The 9,933-nt window shown below is 37.8% G+C and overlaps 1 pseudogene; it reads left to right on the top strand.

The window, feature by feature from the left end:
* The first annotated feature begins 526 nt into the window (after nt 1-526).
* On the top strand, nt 527-4,497 carry LOC117077680 (annotated as a pseudogene).
* Nucleotides 4,498-9,933: the final 5,436 nt, after the last annotated feature.

Consider the following 9,933-nt stretch of genomic DNA (forward strand, 5'->3'; position numbering starts at 1 on the left):
TCTACACAAAAAATTCACACATTTACAAATAAATGTAAACATTTTAGAGGATAATTTGGTAATCTCTATCAAAATTTATAAAGGATGTGTATTCTTTGAGTCAGAAAAAATTGTCATAAGAAATTTTCTAAGTATACAAAATTATGTGCATTTGTTTGTGTATATATGTATATATATGTATACTCACACACATATATTTAATTTCTAGCAGCATTGTTTTAGTGGAGAAAGGTCGATGACAATATAAATGTCCATTAGTATCAGAAGGGTTCAATTAATCATAGTTCACCTATACAATGCAATACTATGCAGCTACTCAAGTGGGTTATAACATTATCTATACATATACTGTCATCAAAAGTTGATACTATTATCAAGCCAGTAAAACAATTTATAACACAAAATACACACCATGATTCCAGTTAGGCAAATATGAGACGTGGAGATTTAATTGGTTAGAAGGATAGATAGATATAGGTGCTTGTACATACATTGGACCATCCTGAAAGTATATGCATATTCTAACATGGAGACTTCTGGAAAAAGGGTGGACTGGGATGTGAGGTATACTTACTTTCACTTTGTTGCCTATCTGTAAGTTTTTTAATAAGAAAAATAAAAACATAGGCATTTAGTATTTTTTTTTGAAAAAATACTAGCCTCAGCATTCCATTTTTGCAAGTGCCAGCATCAACAGCTATGGAGTCAGTGATCAATTATTTTGGTGGGTTTGGTATAAAAGGTCATGATCAAGCAACCCCTAAGTTCACTCTTTGTCTACAAAGTTAGATTAAGACATAATGTCAGGCAGGTTAAACACATATATAACAGGTCCTAGCATGTTCTTGACATTTCCAGATGCCACTGAAAAGCTCTATTTGAAAAGTTCAGTAGAAATGTAGAAGATATGGCATATTATAAGACCATTACGTCTTCCCATTTTCATAATGGAGTGACAAATATTTGCCACAGGGGCATGTGGAAAGGTAGTAGAAAATCATAAATAACATCCTAAACTTACAGAAATATATATTGTTATTCAAACTCTGCCAGTTTCCAACTTTACCATTGTTCGTGTGCAAAACTGAGAGTAAGTAACAATGTTTCTGACATATTTGACAATAATTCAATGCATATAAGCAAGCACAAAAAGAGCATCCTAGGAGAAGAATTTTAAGCATATTGTAGCCTATCCCACTGAAATTCAGAAAGTCATTTCTGAATGTGATTTCTCTTTTTCTAATTTAGAGTCTCACGGGAATGGTAAAAATTAACCTCAATCTTAATACTGATTTCATTGACTTTTAATTAAATCAAGTTTGAAGAAAATGACTTGATTTCCTGTTCATATGCATCACATCTGAGGAAATAGAAATATTTATACTCATGATTTAATATGGTCTGTCTAACTGATTGGTTCTCTTTTTTCTGGACATTTTTGGTGGTAAACATAGGTGGAAAGCTAATACAAGAGGAGGAAAGTGTGGGTATCCAGGGCAAGTAATATCAAAGATTGAAATGAGGATGATTTGAAAGGAGGCATAGTGATGACAGTTATACTTTAAGTGTGGAAAAAACAGGAAAAGACTTCTAACTTATAGCATTTTAAAAACTGATCCTTAACTAATTATTTGTATTTGCCAAAATGGATGTATAGGTACCTGTTGCTTTTCTCCACTCAGTTATTGATAGGCAGTCTCTAAAATGGCCTCAAAGATCTCTGCCTTCTGCAATTAACACCCTTACATAATCCCTTCTCCTTGAGTGTGCAGTGGACCTAGTGACTTGCTTCTGATAAATAGAACATAGCCAAAGTGATGAAAAGTGATAGAAAGTTACTTCCCTAGATTAGGTAACAAAACACTCAGGCTTTCATTTTGCTTGGCTCTCTCACCTTGTTTCATTCTCTCCCATGCTTTCTCTCTTGGAGCCATTTCTCTTGGGCAGCCTACTGCCATCTTGGGAGTAGCTCTGTGGAGTGGTTCAAGTGGCAAGAAACTGATATCTCTAGTCAACAGCCATGCAAATTAGCTTGAAAGTGACTCTTTTAAAGACTGTCGACCGGGCGCAGTGGCTCAGGCCTGTAATCTCAACACTTTGGGGGGCCGAGGCAGGCAGATCACGAGGTCAGGAGATGGAGATCATCCTGGCTAACAGGGTGAAAACCCGTCTGTATTAAAAATACCAAAATTTATCACGGCGTGGTGGCAGGCGCCTGTAGTCCCAGCTACTTGGGAGGCTGAGGCAGAATGACATGAACCTGGAAGGCAGAGCTTGCAGTGAGCCGAGACCTGGCCACTGCACTCCAGCCTGGGCGACACAGCTCACACCTGTAATCCCAGCACTTTGGGAGGCCGAGGCAGGTGGATCACAAGGTCAGGAGATCAAGACCATCCTGGCAAACACGGTGAAACCCCATCTCTACTTTAAAAAAAAAAAAAAAAAATTAGCCAGGCGTGGTGGCAGGCACCTGTAGTCCCAGCTACTCGGGAGGCTGAGGCAGGAGAATGGTGTGAACCTGGGAGGCAGAGCTTGCAGTGAGCCGAGATCCCGCCACTGCACTCCAGCCTGGGCCACTGCACTCCAGCCTGGGCGACAGAGCAAGACTCTGTCTCCAAAAAAGTAACAAAAAAAAAAGCCTGTCAAACTCCACCTCAGTGAGCTTGAAAGCAATCCTCCTACACTGCAGCCATGTTAGAGACTCTCACCCGGCTAAACTAGGATCAAATCCATGACCAACAGAAACTGAAATGTTTGTCATTTTAAACCACTAAGTTTTAGGGCAACTTGTTATGCAGCAACAAAAAAAATAGAGCAGCAAATTTTTTCCCTGAAAGATTATGTTTAGTTTGAAGTTTTACGAGTCATCCCATTTACATGTATGAGGAGAATGAGCTCCCTCTAACGTACAACATGGTGTCTATGGTTTATAACAGTGAATTGTATTCTTGAAATTTGCTAAGAGAGTAAGTAGGGACATTTAAGTCAGCTGAAGCTGTGCCCACAACCGCCCCTTCCCCCAGGTGCTCTGTCCCAGGGAGATGGGGGTTTTATCTATAAGTCCTTGACTGGGGCTGCTGCCTTTGTTTCAGAGATGCCCTGCCCAGATAGGAGGAATCTAGAGAGGCAGTCTGGCTGCAGCAGCCTTGTTGAGGTGTGGTGAGCTCTGCCCAGTTTGAACTTCCTGGCAGCTTTGTTTCCACCATGAGGGTAAAACTACCTACTCAAGCCTCAGCAATGGCAGACGCCCCTCTCTCCACCAAGCTCCAGCATCCCAGGTCGACCTCAGACTGCTGTGCTGGCAGCTAGAATTTCAAGCCAGTGGATCTTAGCTTGCTGGGCTCTGTGGGGGTGTGACCCACCGAGCCAGACCACTTGGCTCCCTGGCTTCAGCCCCCTTTCCAGGGGAGTGAATGGTTCTGTCTTGCTGGCTTTCCAGGTGCCACTGGGGTATGGGAAAAAAGAAAACTCCTGCAGCTAGCTAGCTCAGTGTCTGCCCAAATGGCTGCCCAGTTTTGTGCTTGAAACCGAGGATCCTGGTGGTGTAGGCACCTGAGGGAATCTCCTGGTCTGCGAGTTGCAAAGACCATGGGAAAAGCACAGAATCTGGGCCGGAGTGCACAGTTGCTCATGGCACAGCCCCTCATGACTTTCCTTGCCTGGGGGAGGGAAATTCCCCAACCCCTTGTGCTTCCAGGGTCAAGTAACACCCCACCCTGCTTCGGCTCACCCTCCTTGGGCTTCACCCACTGTCCATCCCAATGAGATGAACCGGGTACTTCAGTTGCAAGTGCAGAAATCACCCACCTTCCGCCTCAATGTCACTAGAAGCTGCAGACTGGAGGTGTTCCTATTCGGCTATCTTGTCAGCAGAAGAAGTCAGAATTGATCGTCAAAATCCCAAAGTTTTGGGTTACAACATTGGCCAACTGTCCACAGGTGTCTGTACTCCTTGGGGAGGAGAACGAAGAGGCTCTGTATTATTTGACCAGTGACAGAATTTGGAGATATTAAATCAGGTTATAGAATAGATTTTTATTTTGATGAAAATCCTTACTTTGAAAATAAGTTCTCTCTAAAGAATTTCATCTGAATGAGAGTGGTGATCCATCTTCAAAGTCCGCCAAAATCAAATGGAAATCTGGAAAGGATCCGACAAAATGTTCAAGTCAAACATAGAATAAAACCACTAGGAAGAGGCAGCATGAGGAACCAGAGAACTTCTTTACCTTGTTTACTGACCGTTCTGATGCAGGTACTGATGAATTAGTAGAAGTCATCAAAGATGATATTTGGCCAAACCTATTACAGTACTACTTGGCTGCCAATATGGATGATGAAAAAGGAAAAGGAGAAGAAGAAGATGATGATGATGATAAAGAGGAGGAAGGATTAGAAGATATTGATGAAGAAGGGGATGAGGATGAAGGTGAACAAGATGAAGATGATGAAGGGGAGGAAGGAGAGGAGGATGAAGGAGAAGATGACTAATAGAAAACTGATGGATCAAAACCTTCCTTTTAAAAATTTTCTCCAGTCCCCAGGAGCAAGTTGTAGGCTTTATTTTTTTTTTCCTCTTGTGCTCAGTTGCTCTGCTCTTGAGGTCTCTTTTCTCTATACCATGGTGATCAACTTATTTGGGGGGAAATACTTTGAGCAGAATACAATGGGAATAGAGGCTCTACCCCTTTTTGTTCAAAATTCATTTTTATCCCTTCCTGTCTGAACAAAAACTGTATGGAATCACCACCACTGAGCTCTGTGGGAAAAAAGAAAAATGTGCTCCCTTCACTCTGCTGGAAGCTGGAAGGTGCTAGGCTCCTGTGTAGTAGTAAATAGAATTCTAGCTTTTTTCCTCTTTTCTCTATATATTGGGATCAGAGAGTACACTGTGTCTCTAAGTGAATATGGACAGTTAGCATCTAGCAACATGTACCTGGCTACTTTCTCTTGTTTAAAAAAAGAAAAAAAAAACTAAAAAATGGGGTTATAGAAGGTCAGCAAAGGGCGAGTTTGAGATGTTTGGGTGGGTTAAGTGGGCATTTTAACAACATGGCTTCTCCTCTGGCATGTTTAATTGTGATATTTGACAGACATCTTTGCAGTTTAAGACGACACTTTTAAAATAAATTATTTTCTAATGATGACTTAAGCGCTGCCACTCAATGGAAGAATCAGCAGAACCTGTAGAATCTTATTTGGAATTGACATTCTCCATTGTAATTTTATTCTTGTTTATTTTAAAATTTTATTTCTGTTTCCCTTGAAAGGAAAGATGATGCTCAGTTTTAAAATATTAAAAGTGTACAAGTCGCTTTGTTACAATAAAACTAAATGTGTACACACACACACAGACACAAAATAGAGTAAGTAGGTCTAAAACGTTCTCACCACCAAAGAAAGGTAAACATAAGAGGTGATGATTATGTTAATTAGTTTGATCGTAGTGATCATTTCACAATGAATACATATAAAACATTGTTGTACACCTTAAATATACGTAATTTTTGTTTGCCAGTTATACCTCAATAATTCTGGGAAAATATTTTTAAATAATCAGAAGTGATTATTTTATCAAAATAAAATCGAATTTAATAAAATATAATCACTTCCAATTGTTAATTTTGTTAAATTAAATTTTCTTACAACAAAAATTCCTAAAGTATAGCAACTTTAGCATACATTCAGTATTGAAGTGTGGTAATTAGGTCATAAATGGAAATGTGAAAACAATTATATAAACTTTACTGTGTTTTTATTACCTGCCAGGCACTGTTCAAATTGCTTGTTTTTTACATATGTTACCATATTTCGTCCTCACAAAAGAACTAATTAACTAGATGTTTCTCACTGCCATTTTACCTATGAAGAAACTGAAGCATGAAGAAGGATAGGGGTTAAGCCACTGGTCCAGTCATACAGCAAGAAGATTCAAACTCAGGCACTCAAAATCCACAGCCAGTGATTTTGATCACAGTACTATGCTACCTCTCTTGAATACACATTCAATCTGGAGACTGCATTTTTTGTATGTGGTGTTATGCTCTGTGGGATCACAAAACAGAGAAATTACTTCATGAAAATATTCTGATAACAAATTCATCTAACCAAGATATCAACTTTAAGAAATCACAGTTAGACTTCAGTTATATGCTTTATGCCCAATGATCTTTGATTACAGTGTCTCACATCAGAAAGTTATAAAGGTGACAACTTCTTATTTGGGCTTTACACCTAATGTGTAGCAATAAGCTGCTTTGCTAAGTCACTCAGCACAGATTCATATAAAGCACTAGCTCTGCAATGACAGATATGCTGACTTCTGGTTAGAAACTGTCTGATGTATTTTGTTTCATGTTATTCGGTTCTGTGTTGGATGATGAAAGTGTGCCACTAATGATTCTGCTTTTGTCAGCAATCAAGTCTTTCTTTACATCTATTTTATCCCTTAATAATAAAAATTCAGGAGTCGCTGTGATGGAAAAAAAATGACCACACTAAGGATTCATAATAAAAGAAACAATATTATAATAGAAGGTATTAAAATAGCAGAAACCTCAATTACTTTTGCACCAGCCTAATAAGAAGTGATCATGGGAGAACCAAACCAAATTCTTTCCATTTGCCTTTATTTTATTCAACCTGTATGGAGTTTGGAAAGCCCAAGTCTCAAACAATTGCAAAGCAGTTTATAAGTTGTAATGTGTGCAAAAATACTATGAAAATATTAAAAACTACATATGTCTTCATGGAATAATAAACAAATCATAAAATTAAAAGCAGGAAATAAAACTGCATGTTCATATGAAACATACTTCTGAATTCCCTGTTTTATTATTTTTTGTGTATAGCAATATTGATTTTCTGCTTACAATTTCCTTCCTGGAGATTATAAAAGCTGGAGGCTTTAAAAGAAAATTTTTTTAATGTAATTTGAGGCTGAGAAGATGACGCACACTCTTTTTAACATAATAGGTTACAGGAGATAATGCTAGGAGAAGGCTACTCTTCCTAATAGAAAAAGCTCGGTTTCATTTCTTTTTTTTTTTTTTTTTCAAGAATATACCTGAATGATAGACTCCATGAAGGCTTATTTTGGCCCTTCCTCTACTCTCAATATCCAAAGCTCTCAGTTTTTCATCTGGTAGCTGAACGAAGCAAAACACAGAACTTACTGACAATTTCTAGTATATGTCCAGACTCAAAAGGGTAGGACTCATTTTGACATTAAATGACCGAGAAACTATGAAGGTTAGAAAAAAATAGGTATAACTGAAGTGCTGGTAACATGATACACACCATAGCTTGAGAATTAAAGTCCCACATCCATGAAGCTTAGGGATTCATTGAGTAGAATGAGACATCTGCACCTGAATATCCACCACCTTGTAGACACTGTGAGACAGATCATGCCATTTAAATTTGAAATTTGAAAAGTATTAAAAATTCCCCAGCACCTTATGTATTTTCCATGTTTTGCTGGCTACTTGACCATAGTCTATACCCATCCCTCCCTTCTCTAATAAAGGACAAATGACCAGAGTTACTTATATTTACAATTACATCTTTCTAGCATTGAGCATTTCTAGAAATAAGCTCATAATATTCTACTGGGTGGCTTAACTTATACATCATTGGACTGTGAGGATATGGAAGGTGATAGCAGCATCCTGACATAGGCACAGAGCATAGGGATCTATAAGCCACCTTTATAAGGCTGTGTTTAAAGCTATGAAACTCTAAATGTTCCAGATTAATGTTCAGCAAATGATACACATACTAATAGCTATCATTTATTACTGAGCATGAGGCAAACGTGATACCTTCTCTATAAGTATTATATCCCATTTAGGAAAAAAACCTGAAGTTTAGAGAAGTTACCTTTTGCCTCCCAAGGTAGCACAGTAACTTAGAGAGTCAGAAGTCAATCACAGCTCTTATTCGAAGGCCTGTGTTATTTCCACAGTGCTTATTGCCACATAAAAATAATGAAGATATCTCTCAGGAGGAGTTAAAGAAGTGAGACCTACCATCCAGAAGCACTGGTGAAACATAAGAAGTTAAAGATTGAAAGGAAATATAGATGTGAACAGGGAAAGAGGAGCTAAGTAAATCCTCTCTCATCCATCAGCTAATTTTAGCATAACACACCCATACTGATTCTGTGGATCAAAATTAAACCTATTCTTTCTGTTTTACATAATGTCATTGAACATTGGGGCACATGAAAAAAAGGAGACCATCCAACAATGGTTTACATGAGACTCTTTGGCAGTTGCTCTTTCAGCCTCATCAGAAGTAATTAATTCCACTCATTCAGGCGTTGAGTTAAGTTGATATTTAGGCAGTAGTGAATTATTTATTTCTTCCCCATGGAAGAAAGAATCTCAAGACAGGAAGGTTCTTGACCAAACTACCATAAAATTAATGTAAAACTTATGCTGGAAATTTGGTTATTATTTAGAATACAGTGTTTTTTCTCAGTTTGAGACCTGTTCTCATCAACTAAAACTCAATTCAAAACAAATTTTTGTTTCAAAACAGCTTTATTGAGATATAATTTATTAAGGAAAGCAGAGCAAAGTGGCAGAATAGAAAGATCTACCAATCATCATGCCTGCAAGGACACCAAGTTAACAACTATCTACACAGAAAAAAAACCACACACCCCACCATAAGAACCAAAAATCAGGTGAACAATCATAGTACCCAGTTTTAACTTCATATCACTGAAAAAGCTACTGAAAAAAACAGCAAAAACAGTCCAGAATTGCTGATGCCATGCCTCCCCCATTCCCTGGCAGTATGGGATGGTGGGCAGGTAAATTAGTACAAGTGCTATGGACATCAGTTTGTACATTTCTCAAAAAACAAAAAATTGAACTACCATTTGATCCAGAAATCCTACTGCTGGATATATACCCCCAAATAAAGGAAAATCAGTATATCAAAGAGCTATCTGCCCCACCATATTTGTTGCAGCACTGTTTACAATAGCTGATATTTAGAAGTAACCTAAGTGTCCATCCACAAATAAATGGATAAGGAAAATGTGGTACATATACACAATTGAGTATTCTTCAGCCATAAAAATGAGATCCACTCATTTGCAACAACATGGATGAAACTGGAGATCATTGTGTTAAGAGAAATAAGCCAGGCACAGAAAAACAAGCATTGCATGTTCTCACTTATTTGTGGGATCTAAAGAGCAACACAATTGAACTCATGGGCATAGAGAGTGGAAGTATGGTTACCGGAGGTTGGGAAGGGTAGTGGGGGCTGGAGAGGAGGTGGGGATGGTTAATGGGTACAAAAAGTTAGAAATAATAAATCAGACCTACTATTTGACAGCACTATAGGGTGATCGTAGGCAATAATAACTTAATTATACATTTTTAAATAACTTAAAGAGTATAATTGAATTGTTTGTTACTCAAAGGAAAAATGCTTGAGGGGATGGATAACTCATTCTCCTGATGTACTTATTTTACATTGCATGTCTCTATTAAAAAATCTCCTGTACCCAATAAATATATAAACCTACTATGTACCCACAAACGTTACAGAAAAATTAAAAATCAAAAGGAGAGATAACTTGCATACCAACTAATTTGAACATTAAAATGTACACTTCAATAGCTTTTGGAATAATCACAGATTTATACATCCATCACCAAAATCAATTTTAGAACATTTTAATTACTTCAAAAAGAAACAAACCCTGAACCCCTTAATTATTATTTCCTAACCCCCCTACAATCCCTTCCTTAGGCAATCACTAATCTACTTTCAGTCTCTATAAGGCAACTTTTATATTGGATCGAATATCAGATGTTTTCTAGTTTTGACGAGATCAGTCCTATTCTGAAAGCCATCTTAAGTAGTCAACATTTGCCTCCCCAAAAAGGAAAAAGAGTAGCACTGTATTTT

The sequence above is a fragment of the Trachypithecus francoisi genome, unplaced genomic scaffold (genome assembly GCF_009764315.1).
Source record: "Trachypithecus francoisi isolate TF-2019V2 unplaced genomic scaffold, Tfra_2.0 Lachesis_group6, whole genome shotgun sequence".
Taxonomy (NCBI): Eukaryota; Metazoa; Chordata; class Mammalia; order Primates; family Cercopithecidae; genus Trachypithecus; species Trachypithecus francoisi.